Consider the following 14,568-nt stretch of genomic DNA (forward strand, 5'->3'; position numbering starts at 1 on the left):
TACTTCTGTTGTTGGGGTGGGTCTGACCCTACTCTGGTTCCACTCCTGTTTTCTTTCAGTTGAAATTCAACTGTTGCTCCCTGCTCCCAGTTTTCAGTTCTTTTTACTTCCATTCCTCCAAATCATCGTTTCAGCTACCAGGCAAAAGCCTCCAAGAGCAAAATTCTTCAGTGCTTGAGATGCCTCAGCACCCAGGTTATAAAAGCAACACACTGCAGTGTGCATTTGTCCAAGCTGCAGCAGTGTTTACAGCTGCATTTAGATTGTATGAATCTGTAAAACATTCCCCAGTATTCAGATGTTTGAGGTAGTTCATGTATTCTCCTTTCTACAAAAATTCTGCATTTGAGATTAGACACCTCTCCCAGTGGAAATTTCATCAAGACCAATACATTCATGTGAAAAGTTTCAGCCCCAATGAACTGACATTTTTCTGATGAAAATCTTGCCCCAAACCTCTGAACTATCTAAACGGGCAGCCTTGTGGTACTTAGGCAACCACTGCCTCAGGCTCTTTACTTTAATCTTATACATTTTCATCAAGCCCTGATGTCCCTTGTGGGTTTGTGCTATTTCTGAAATGTAGCTAAAACATTTACTGTATATTTTTGTTCGTTGATTTCAAGTGAAATTATTTCATCACTTTATGTCTTCTTTTTCCTCCTAGTCCTGATGTATTTTGACATCCAGAGAATTACAGTTTAACCAAAAACACTTCAAAGTGGAGTTTAGCGGAAAATGAGATAAAGTAAAAATATTTCCCTTGGAGCTAATAGGCAGAATGAGAGCAGCAACTGTTCAGCCATTCAAGTTAAATAAGGGGCTCATTACTGTCCTCTGTGACAACTGCCCAAATGCCACATTTAAAGATTCCATTATTTAAAGGTTCAGGAAATACAATATTCATGTATTGCATAAGTTTTTTGTTTTAAAGTAGTACTTTAAAGTTAAGATCAAAATCCTGTTGTGTAGTGTGCTGTAAGATGGGTCTTTTTACTACTGTTACGCCAAACACTTTCCTAGGAAAGAGATTTCTCCTGTCCTATAATTTTTTCTGCTTATCTGAAACTCCTCCAGGGAGATTGAGCACGACTCTGGAAAACTTAAAAAATTATTATGTAGAAGGATGACCTGGAAAAGAGAAGATGTGCATTCCATATCTTGGCCTGAAGATACTTCAGAAATTAGAAATTAAAAAACATAACATGATCTTATGCTTGTCTCATAAAAGAGATTGTATTTAGCTGAAAAGAACTCAATTTAGTAACCAAATGTATGGGAAGGCTCCCTACATTTTCTTTGGGAAACAAATACCAGTGGAGAAGAGGAGCTACTCAGAATATAGCTGACATTAAAAAACAAAACAAATTATGTGACAAGAATACGTTTAGAAGACTTTGAAAGTTTTCTAATTAATGAATGTTCTGTTAAGTATATCATTGAGTTTAATGCTATGTGATTCTCTTTTCCCTTTACTGAGAGAATATATAATTCCAAATATTTGCTTCATAGTTTTAATATTGAATCTATATTTAGTAATCAAATGTCTACTTCTCGGTCTGATTGCTAATGCCTGGAAATTTTTAATAATTTCTTATCCATAAAAATTAACATAATATTTTCATATTCATACTGGTGCCCTTAGCTTGCTTTAAAACTGTGTGGGCATCCTGAAGTGTTTTCACTGAAGTATTCAAGGAAACTCAGCTCAAGGACTCAGAGAACTTGAACTTTAAAAACACCACCAATTAAAATAAATTTAATAATTCATTATTTCTAAATTGAAAATAAAGTTTGAGTCACACAGTTTCTCAGACAAGAAAGGTGGGATATGGAAGACTTGCTGGCACTGGAGGCAGTGCTTTGTGTATGGACAGGTGGGGTCATTTCAGTTGTCAGTTTAACTCACCCAAACTCCATCCCTTCATCAACACTTTTTGAGGTTTTGATATATTTTTTAGCTTAAAGGAAAAAATTCAAATTGGAAGTTTAAATTCTTCCAAATTTTGTAAGCAGAAAATTGAGAATAGTGCCATTTGGACCAGCTGAAACTCTTTATTCAATTTAGCTGAAATTACATTTCCTATTCTGCTCTTTTTGATTGAAAAATAAATTATTTGCAGTGGAAAAAAAAAAAAAAAACAGGACTACATTTTCATTGGTAAATTAAATGTGTCCAGAGTTACTCCTTGCCATTGAAGCCAGTTTTCACAGACTGGACTCCATCTGTGCTCTTAATCACTTTTAACATCCAAAACCAGAGTGACCTCACACAAAATGCCTGCTGTTAATGCATTCTAGCACGTGCCAGCTACCTAACACTGCCTTGTTTAAAATTGCAAAAGCAGAAGCAAAACCACATTGCAAAATGTCAACAGTCAATAGATTTCCAGTGAACAGGGACGTTCCCTGGTCCTTTAGAATTTGCAAATGTGACTGCTGTCAGAATTTCCCACAGAATTTCAAAACTCACATTCTTTTCAGTTTGAAAGTCTAGAAAATTAGTTAGTATGTCAAAATTACTAACAGCTGTCATTGAAAAATTGATCTTAATAAGACTGCATTTTAAAATAAAATTAATCCTAAAGTCTCCAGCAGCTCTACCAAAGAGATGGAAGACAGACAGAGACCAAAATTTCTCTGAAAATTCTTTGACAAGCCTGTGACATAGCTAAAATTTTAAATCCAATCTCCTGGATTCTATTCCAACGATTTCAAAACAAATCTTTCTCAGGAGGAGAAACAGATAAAGAAAACACTGAAACACACAGACTGGCCTGGCATCTCTCACTGCTGAAAGAGTTGAAGTGTTTTGCTTCATAGTGTGGAGCAGGAGTGGGCAGAATGCCTGGATTCTCAACAACTGTGAAAGTAGGAGTCTTTATTTATTTTGTGTAGGGGAAATGTATGAATTTGCAAGCAGGACAGCTTGTGGTACCACGCTGAAATGTAATCAGTTTTCAATGTGCAGAGAGTCCCAGAATTACTTTCTAACAGCAACATTAGAAAAAGACACTCCTTTTCCCCCAGGCTGTTTGTACCTCCAACATGTAATTTTGCCATTAGTGAAGTGTGATGAAAATTAAGTCACTTGTACAGCCCAATATGCTCACTCAATCGACCATTATTTTTTTTTCTTTGTTACTAACTCAGGTCTCAACTCAGGAATAAATTGGCTGCAGAATTCAAGCTGCTAAAAGCTTTTTTGAGAGTCTTTTAGCATTGCAACCACACTGCCTTTGCCAGAGCTGAAATCTATAAATCTGAGGAGAGAGGAAGGTCATGCTAAGATTTCAGAGCCATAACCCAAGCTCTTACCTCAAAACATGTCTTCTACCACCATGTGGATATTTGACATTGCAGGCAGGCCCTTTTCCAGCTCCCAGTGTTAGCACAGGCACTTAAAGAAGCACAAAGAGGATCTATGAGCCTCTTAATATTTTCAGTTTCTCTATTTGGTAGCATAGTTTGCTGATGGAGCTCAGAGGTGGATTTGTGCAGAGACTGCCCATAGAAATGGATATATGAGGACGGTCCAGTGGATCTCCTGGTCCAGTAGACTCCAGCAGGAGCCAAAATCAGACAGCTAGGGAGGAAAGAAGATAACAGCAATACTTTCCTCGTGCAGTCCATTAAGCATGCTGCAGTCATTGATTAAAGATACTGTCCAAAACCTGTCCCCTTTTTCAACCAGACCCCTGTGAAATTAGAAGATTGACTGCCTGGGCTTTTTACATTGGACATCTCAAGGAAAGCAAGCTCATGCACTGCCCTTTGAGCTCTAGGCAGCTCTTCATGACAGACCATACTGCAGGCAGTTGGTGAAGGAAATAGCTCAGATTACACCCAGCTTTCTTTGGAGCGGTGTGGAGCAGAGAAAGCAGCCTGTGGTGCACAGGAAGGGACTTGCAGAGAGCAGGCCCAGGGTAGCACTGGACTGTCCCAGTGGCTCTGAGCTCCTGGAAGATCCCAGTGCACCATGCAGACAGCAATCCTGCTGCTCACTGCATTGCTAAGGGAACAGGAATGCAAACAGCTCTGGGTTTCGTGCTAACAAGAGTCAATACATAGAAATTTTTTCTCCTAGGCTGAGATCTTGAAAGCTGCCATGGACCTGCAGTCAGACTCCAAGAGCTCCCCAGTCAGACACCAAAAAGTGCATTAAGATCCTGCTGTAGCTGCAGGACTTGGTGCCTCTCTCTTCTGTCCAGAGAGTTCCATGTCCACTCCCAGCAGAAGGATGCTTGTTCTGGGCACCTCTTGACACCCCCACACAAAATATGTCTTTCTGCACGAGAGCAGCCTGCCCTCCCCCCAGCCCCGGCAGAGACAGCAGTTCCCAGCTCTCTGAAGTGTTCCCTTCAACGTCAGCCTGCAGTCCAGGCTGTCTGCAGGTGTCAGTGCCTGTCTCAGAGCAAGAACCTGCCATCCTCATCCCTGCTGCTGCTGCTCTGAGCCACCACTGCCCCCAGCACATCACCTCCCAGCACGGGACGGGCAGGAGGGACTGGCTTGTAAATGGGCAGGAGGGGACAGCAGCACCAGAAGGACTGCAGTCCCGTGGGGACACTGCCCAGATGTGGCACCAGCTGCCACGGCAGGCTCATTTCACACCCTCACGATGGCAAAGCACTCTTGTCTTTATGCCCACTTTGCTTTTACACCCATTTATTTCTGCTCAAGCCACAGTGACGCTGGCCTTCGCTTGTAGCTTAGGCATTGCTTTGGAAGTAAAATTGTTTCGGTGCAGCTTTTGGGAGCAGTGTCTTTATCTGTGCAGCTTGTGGGAGCAGTGTCTTCCTACATCTAGCAGGAAAAAAAGTGCAGAAAGCACCCAAAAGCAATAACAGGAAGCCATTAATGATGAAAATGCTGTATTTGGAATGCTAAAGAAAAATTTTCCAGCTATCTTGCCCATCATTTACCTGTGGAAAGGAAAATTGGTGGTTTTGTCTGGATTTCTCACCTGCTGTGCTATTTTACTGGCTGCAGCAAATATATTTACCTGTTTTAGAACAGTGCAATACCTAATTTCTTAAAACACAAGGAAACTTCACATGGGTTGTTGCCAAATACAGTAAAGATGAGCATTGCTTGCATTTTACATATTTTTAGGCTAACCAATCACAAATTTTGAGCTGAATCACCTTGCTTGAAGGAAACCCTTTAAAGACTGCTAAAAAGCAATGTTTTTTTTTTTTCTTTTCTGCATTGCCTGGATTTGGCTAAAAGGCTTTGCACAGCAAAATAGCCTAAGTATTATTTCTTGACACAGCCAGCTTATAGGACACAGTGCAGCAAAGGTGCCAATGAGTCCAACAGGCTAAGATTTTTCAATTATAAAGCAGTTATTTCATCTAATTACTGAATACTTGGGGTCATTCTTTCCAGAGGACAAGTTTCTAGCTCAGCTATTGGCTTTGTACATAAATAGAAACAGTATATGTAATTTATAATAGCAGGTTTATAAAGAGTTTTTAACAAGCAAGCATTAGGAAAAAAGCCAAAATCTAATTAATGGGTTTTGCAAACAGATTTTTTTCTATGGGTGGGTTTTCTTCCTGCAACAATTTTCTGCCAATGGCTTGTTAACTCACAATTAAAAAAAAAAAAAGGTTGATCAGTGCTCCAGATTTGATACAGTATAAGACTAGGACTATTCAGTTGTGAGAATAAAAGAAATGAAAAATTTTGTTAGTGTTTTTCCCACCTATATTTCCTGACTCTAAATGCAGTGAGATCTTTTGACTGAGAATTTCTCATAATTTTTTTTTCACAAAATAAATCAACATATAGAAAAAGATTTTTTTCCTACCAAAATGGAAACTTCAGTGACATTTACATTTCTCCACATACTTTTTAAATAAAAAATAGTAAAGCCCTTGGAATGTTCAAGAAGTTTCATTGTAACAGTGAAACAAATCATATTCTCTCACTTGATATAAAAGTTTTTCCCTGCATGCTGAATAAAAATTTAATTTTGTTTAAAAATATTAAAAATTTTCACATCTCATTTTGAACTATGCAAGATATTTTCATTTTTCTTAAAATGTTTCATATTTTCCACTCATTTCCATCACCAGGTTGTCTGTGTGATCAGTCAGGAAGTGAATCAGAACAGGCTACACTGGGAATTTTCTAGGCTCATTCCCTCCTATTCCAGTTGTTATTATGGCACATTTGAATAAGAACTTCCACAGATGAGTTTAGTCCAGTTTGACTAATTGACTTTTAGGGTGAATTCAGTTCAAGTTTGCTGGGTACACTCCCATGGATAAGCTCTACTTCAGTATCCTTCACTTTCCAGACCAAATTGCTTTCTAATGTCACATATTATTAAATAGCTGGTGTGAAGCTGTCTTAAAATCTCAGTGAATAACTCCGACAGTAGAGATGGCAAGTAAATAAAGCCATTACTGTGAAGTTTCTAACTTGTGGGGGAATTGTGTCATTAATTAGTTAATGTTTCCAAATTTCAGATGAAAGAGGTTAGTAAGTTCAAATTATTATTATTCCTGTCTTCGCTGAAATATATCAACCCTATCAATATTATACAGAATTCAGCATAGTTGTGGTGCTAACATTTAAGGTGAATTTCTTTTCAATAAACAGCAAAACCACAGGGAGTGCAATCAGAGCTCTCAGCCAAGTGTTTGTACACCACCAAACCTGGGCACACATAAAGAGGAAACACAAGAATGAAAGAATATTATCAATTTGCATCTTTCAAGGACATTATAAACAGGGTAAATGGTATGCAAAACACACAATTTTGCCTTTCCCTTGGCAGAACACAGTTAAAATGGGTTTACATGCTTCACCCCTTCTCCAGATGAGCCATACTTAGAAATTTTCATCTATTTCAGTAAGAGCCTCTTCAGCTTGAAAATACTGCTTACTGAGGAGTGGAGCATAACCAAGCTGTCACCCTTCCTCTACTGAATTGCTGCTTGAGGTTTCTTCTCCCTGAGGAAGAAATCATGCCAAAACATCCCAGGGTAGCTGCTGCAGGCAGGCAGAGACAAGTAAACAAGGTCAGCTCCCTCCTTGAGACAGGTTTTCCCCATGGAGAAAAAAGTGCATGAAGGAGTGGGAGCAGCTGAGCCACTCGAGGGAAGATGTCACCACTGTCAGTCAGTGAGAGGGCTTTTCTTGTGCTCATCTCCCTGAGCAGGATGTGAGTTCCACAGAAGAATTAAAGTCACCCACGAGGAGAACAATTGCAGCCCTGCTGCCAGGATGGGGGAGCCTGAGGAGGAAGAGACCTACGCTGAGATAAAGGACAAATGCAGTCCAAATTCACATCACAGCTTTCCCTGGAGAATATGAAGGCTCACCTGATGACCCTGGAGTGACTTCTGGTTTCAAGGAGCAAGGAAAATAAGAACCAGACATTCACAATGAAATGAGGCTCCTACTACTATGGAGAGCAAAAGAGATTTCCAAAATGATAATGTAACTGTGATTTCATTGGGAAGAAAGTAATATGAAACTAGTCTAGAGCAGTTCAACCTCAATAAATATGGCAACAGAATTGTTTTTGCTAGAACCTCACTGTGAATGAACAGAAATGCTTTTTGCTGTTTGAGAGGATGAGTTATATTTTTATATTCTATATTTCTTAATATTATAAGCTTCTTGGTTTTAGTAAAACACATTCTATAAATATAAAGCAGCTTTTGAAGGTGAATTTATAATTCTGATATCATTGTAATATATTAAATCAATTTGTTAGCACAACTGATGTTAGATTTAAAAGATGGCATCCAATTATTGGAACAACATTTTGATGTCCTAAAGTTGTCAGAATTGACATGAAAAATACAGAGATTGATAAATACAGAAGTTTGTAATCAGAGATTGTTTCAGTTTGGAGGAGAACAGAGAAGAAAATGTTTCTGCCAAAGCAGAAAATGCAGATCTAAGACAAAGTTTTTGATAAATATGTCTTAACTTGAGTGAATTATTTTGGTTGATATATATAACAGTTTAAAATTAGCTTTCCTTTTTTTCTTCTGAGGTTACGATGGGCTTTCAAATCTTTCAATATTTTCAAGACGTCAGGTAAGAAATGTACCTATTGCTAAACTAAACATTCTCTTACCCTCAAAACTATATTTAATCACATTCTTTAAATTATCAGCAGACTAAAAATAATTTTATATTCCCACAGCTGTAAATGAATTGAACACATCCCTTATTCTAAGTGCCAGTATTAGATATTCAACAACCCAGGAGAGCTCGATGACCTCAGTATTTTTTCTGCAAAACAGATCAGAAAAAAAAAAAAACATTTCCAAGTATTCAGCCTACTGTGATGAGTCAGAGTTAGAGCAAAGCCCAGAGACCCACAATGAGATGTTTGAACGTGGAGCCACCTTCCTGCCCTGCCACGGCAAGTAGACAGGCACTCAGGACACCCAACCCACCCTGCCTTGGGTTTCAAGGGCCACGTGGGGATTTCACTCTTTTCCTCCCCAAGCTTCTCCTTTCGTGTTTGTCTCCTCATCTCAAGATTCTCCTCAGACAGCCAGGGTGACACCACCCACCCCCTGTGTACTGGCACCAAGGCAGGTCAAGAGCAGCTGTCAGATGCTCAGGCTGGAGAGCAGATGTCACACTTTTGCTGCTACTTCAGAATAATGCCACTCACTCCAGAGCATCACTCCAGTTTCCTTTTGCTGTGCAATGACAACACCTCATTTTCATCCTGAGCTAAACAGTAATCCATAGGACTTTCCAAGCCTGAATTTTCTACAACGTGAACAAGACCTTTTCTGTTATTCACCAAAAGGGAAAAAAAAAAAAAGCGAAGAAAGAAAGGAAAGAAATATGAAATGAAATAATGAAATGAAATAATGAAATAATGAAATGAAATGAAATGAAATGAAATTAAATTAAATTAAATTAAATGATGAAATGAAATGCAATGCTAAGACATTTTATAGATCCAGATCATTTGGTTATGTCTTTCTGGCTACATGAATTGATCTGAGGAAACAAATACATATAAAGATGCCACTTTATATTTCTACTCAGAAGGATATTTTATTGTTTGGATGAGCCACAATGTCACATCACATTACCGAGTAGCACAACCCCATGTTCCTAATTCACAAAAGTCTGTCTCCTTGCTCAAAACCAAAAGTGGCATAAACCCATTTATAATTTAAGTTGCTGGCAGTTCCTAAAATGGCTTTCCTGAAGAATAATGAGATAGACCAGTGGGGTAAGAAACATGATAAGTGACTCCACAATAGAAGCCATAATGAATAGTTGCTCTGTCCCTGGCAAGTGACTGTGGTACCAGAGAACCCTGTCATGCACTGTCTTTTATGGAAAGTCATAAATTAAAATAGATTTTTATTGTGAAAGCTTCTGTCACTGCAAGGAGGAAGAACAATATAGTGCCACATTTCTTTCTGGGATTACAAATCAAGGCCAAAATCTCTCCTAATGTAAATGATGTCAATACATTCATTTCAGCTGGGTTTTACCCATGTTTATAATCAGAAAAAGTCATAAACTGCTTCTGTTTTAATTTAATTGGAGTACTGATTCTTCAAAATTGTTATGTTACATTGAATTTTAGTTACCACTGTCACCCTGTAAAAGACAATCTGGCAAAAAAGCTGATTCTGTGCATAAGTCAATGGGAGTAGACAGGAGGATAGGTATTAGGGAGATGAAAAAAATGCAATTTGAATTTATGATGCCAGAGGAGTATCTGTCTTCTAGTGCAATCACCACAGATGATCAGCAGAAATTACGAAAATCTGTTGCAGCCAGCACTAATAGAAATCTAGCAACAGCTCCAAAATAAAATGTTACTTTTTTCCTTTCTTTTTTTCTTTTTTTTTAATGCATTTTTCTCTTTTGCTGCTCATAACTTAAGAACAATCAAAGACCTAATTTAGGGTAAACTTTGCTGCTAATATCAGCAAGTGGCCATCAGGACAGCTAAAGTATTAATCACCTTTACAGAGGTGTGCCAACATTGTGCACAGACTAACAGTGTTGGAGGGTTGCCCATGTGCTGCAGCCTCGACTAAAAATATGCTCAAAGTGTAGTTTATGTGGTCTTTCCACTTCTCCTGTCTTTCTGTACTGTCAAAGTGCTTTCTTTGAGAAGCACATGCACACACATTTATGTGCACAGAGCTGTCTCTATATATACATTTGGGAGGAGAGGGGAGCTGACCCAGGATTCAATTCACCGGGGACTGAATTCCATGCATTTCTTGTTTTGCCCATTCCAGGTACCATTAACACCTCTTGGGTTTATTCCTTTCAGACCAAACGATGCTCCAGGCTGGGCTTTTTGTACCTTACACTCTCCTATGCCCTGCCCATACCCCCAGGGCTGCTCACAGTTCTTTAATCAACACCTAGGACATCCACCCAGGCTCATTTGAGTGCAATTAAAACTGTTGGAAAGCAGGGCCTAGAGGATGCTGTAAGTATTCTGATCATCCTGAAAAACTGCAGTTGTGAGGTGGGAGGAATGCAAACCAGCGTGGGAGCAGAGTCTTGCTCTGGTACCAGTGGGTATGTGCATGGCAGTGTGCTCAGAGCTGTGGGCTTCTGTGGCACTGAACTGACTGGGCAAGGGCCAGCCCCTCTGCAAACCCTGCAGGCATCTTTGCAAGATCCACACCAGAACTGAGGTGTTCTGTCTTCCAGCAGTGCTGAGAGCAGTGAGGACTGGAGCTGGCCTGTTGAGACACACCTGCACACCCCCTCCACCCTCACCTACCCAAGGACACACACCCACACGTGCTGTCTGCAAGGGCTGAGAATCAAACTGGCAGCTGCTCCTTGAGCTGACAGCACACTGCTATTGAAATAAAGTCAATCAAATCCTTGGGACTGATCATTTGATTTAGAATAATTCAAATAATAAAGAATCTTCTTTCTAGACACAAACATGCTTCTGACAGAGTAGTTTTCTATCAAATGAAAACAACTTAGGTAGCATTTTCTCAAAGACAAACATTCTCATAATAGCACTTATTTAGACAGAGGAAACTGGGAGTATTAATTAATTCTCCCCCCAGTGAAATTCCATTGAATGTTCCAAACTCTGCCTTCAACAGGAGCTGCTCACACCATACACTTTCTGTGAGCCAGACTGTGATTTCTAGTTTCATATCACTAATCAGATATTTCCCTCTTGCATTCATTTAATTATTCCATATTAATAAACCTTGACTTTTAGACAGAAGCTCTATGAGGTACATTCTCAATATGATGCACACGAAAATCCCCATGGCATCATCAGCAGTAGGGCACATGAGGAGAACTGATTACAGCCTTAGGTTTTTAGCCATTGCTACCTTATTTTTAGATTTTTCCTCTGGTGATTTGTTGAGTGCCAACACATGTACTGCTGTTCCTGTCTTTGCTGAAAACCTTCCTAGGAGCACTACTAAAAAGATTCCACTTATGCAAAATAGAATTTTAATCTAGAAAATGCAGGTTTGAGACTCTGCATGGTGAAAGAAATCCCCTCAAAGTGCAGCCAAAGAGGTTACAAAAGCAGGTCACAGAAATCTGGTTTCCTAGGGAGTTTCTGTGGGTTAGAGTAATGTAAGCAGCTACTGGCAGCTCCAAACTGCACACACTAAATGTGTCTAGAAAGGATTTTGACAAGTCTCTACAAATCTGGGACTTTCTGTGCCTGTAGTACATGTCCAGTTTTATGGCAAGACAGAGGTAAGAAACAGAATGGTTTCTGTGCAACAGTTCCATACTGAATGAACACTCCTTTGGACAAATATTCACTTATTCTGAAGTCACTTGCAAATCTCTCGACAATCTAAAAATATTTTATTTTACTTACTACCTTTTTACGTTTTTTTATTCTCTTTCAATTGGATATTATGACCCAGTATGACTATGTTGCTGGTATATTTGAATTCTGCTGCAGAATTCAAGGTTAGCTCAGAAATACTGAGCTCCACAAAGAAACATGTTCAGCCCCAAGTTATTTCAATTACTTAGGATGGGAAAGATAACACTGTGAAAATATTTAAAAGGTTAGGAAGTGAATACCCCTTCAATGTTTTGGTCTGGGTATTATGCCTTAATAAATATATGGTAATAAATAGTCTCTTCAGTTACTCAAATCAAATAAAGTAATTCATCCATGGCATGATTTTATGAGTCTAGCTACAGGAAGTTATGTATATAAAACAAGAGCTAAGAGATTTGCATAGTCCTCAGCAAATGTACCCAATGACATTACAAAATCTAATGGGGATGTAATGTAGTACACAAATGATTTGCATTCACACACAAGATGGATGCAACAAGAGATGAATTTTCTGAAAGTGATGAAAGTTGAAACTCTAGCTAAATGTTTGATTTTCAGAAAGTGCTGATAAGACACTTGCAGGAAATTGGGAGTGTTAGAGTGATCATCCACAAATTGAAGACCGTGGGAAGAAATTTGGAATAATCATAGCTAAATGATAAAATCAAGTTGTTCTTACTTCTATGGAGAGTGCTCTTCATCTGCAGCAATACAAAAACTCCTCAGAGCAGGACTTTCCAGCTACTAGATCGGTGCCATGTCACCACATGTCACTTTGTCCTTTAATTACAACTGGAAGGCAAGAAAATGTCAATGTTTGCAGCTTCTAAGAGACAGATGCAATTCAATAATTCACACTGTTGCAAACGTGCATCATGGTTGGCTGCTGCTTTATAGGATCTTAGAGGACTTTTCTGGAAAGTCTGTAATAAAATGATCATTGCTTTAAAACACAATTCAACCTGTTGTCCCAGAAAAAAAAAAAAAATCTTCTGTTAAGAAAGCATGTAGGGTTTTTATATCTTTTATCAGCTATTCCGTGTATTTGAGTTTATCTGCTTGTTTTCGACTTAAACTGTCCATTTCTAATCAAGCACGTGTTCTGTGCCTTTTAGGCACCTGTTCCTTTTTGTTTCCCCTGCAATGTTCATTATTGCCCATGACAGATCTTTCCCTAAGACTGCTAAGCAAAGCAGAAGGCTGCTGCAGAGCAGCATTGCTCTGCCTGGGCAATTTAGATGAGATCAATATTCATTAACATTGGTAATTCACCACACAAGGGGACAGTGCCTTAAAAATAAACCTCTTAAAGACAGACACAGGGAAATGTTACCCACATGGATAAGACACCACCATCTATTTTCTACACACCCTGTGCACAGCTCACATTGGTATTAATTGCTGGGACTGCAGCATTTTCCTTCTGTCCAGCTGCCCTCTGCTCCTTCTCTTTTCGCTGGAAGTGTCCCCGGGCCTCTGCTGAATTCTTTATTTCTCCCACAGCCCCAACTTCTGCCTGGTCCACTTCCAACCCAGGCTCACTCCCTACACTGATCCTTCTCCTCCTGCTGTCAGATTTTCTGACAGAAATCCCAAGGCTGCAATGACTCATTTCATCACCAGTATTACAGAAGAGAATCAGTCTCTGGGACATCTCTAAGCTGTGGCTTTCCTATCCATGGAAAGAGGTGAAACACTTAGTGAGGCTGTGATCCTGCTTTGGGCCAAACCAGACCTGTGAAGAACGTCTTTAGCTTTTCTTCAGCTTGAAGAACACAGGTTTGTTCTAGGACAAACCAAAACAAATCTTAATTTATCTGGTTCTACCCAACTTTTTTCCATTTTTCTTGGGTTTCTTACGCCCAACAGCACCTGACTACATGAAGATAAAACATGTTAAAGGAAATTTTAAAATGTGGAAAAATGTCAGTGTAACTGGATTTTTCTATACTGTTATGTGCACAAGTGTAAAGCAATTCTCTTGACTGTATTTTTCTTCAGAAGGATGATTTAGAAATATTACATTTTTTTGTGGAAACATTAAAAAAGAAAAACAGAACCTATTTGAATTTGAATTAAATGTTTCATTCTCAAGAATTTGAGTTTGCATTTGAGGGTATTGAGGCTTTTCATTCCTTGATTGCAAAGAAATATTAAAAACTTAGAATATGTACTATAATCTTTTTATATATGCAAAACTCTCATTAAGGAGAAGGTTTTTACTAAATACTTAAATCTATCCATTTACCTCAGGTGGAAAGATGATTAAAAATATTGGGAATTTTTAATGATAAATCTTTTAAGAAAAAAGTTCAAATGAGTCTAATGATCTCATCTATTTCTTTTGTGAAAGAAGTAACAGATGAAGACACTGCTACTTTTCAAAAAAACCTCAATATATATTTAAAAAAAGTCATTATATATTATTAATTAAATCTGCAACAACCTTAACTCAGTAGCTCCAATGGCTTCACTGGAGCTAAGGTGAGACATGGGGTTCAAAAAAGCTCAATTCTGATTTATGTTTTAGTTATTTATACCTTGGTTTACATCCCATGAGTTGGGTATGGTTTCTCATGGGCTCAAGGAACACTTGATTTGTTAGACTGGGGTTTTTTTTCTTATCTTTAACTTCTTGCTCCTGATACTAATTAGAATAATAACAAAGCCATAGTGAGATGACAGTAATAAGAATTTAGAGCAAGAGAGGTGTTACATGATACTAAGAAAAACATAAATCAGCGACCATCTAC

The sequence above is a fragment of the Anomalospiza imberbis genome, chromosome 7 (genome assembly GCF_031753505.1).
Source record: "Anomalospiza imberbis isolate Cuckoo-Finch-1a 21T00152 chromosome 7, ASM3175350v1, whole genome shotgun sequence".
Lineage (NCBI taxonomy): Eukaryota > Metazoa > Chordata > Aves > Passeriformes > Viduidae > Anomalospiza > Anomalospiza imberbis.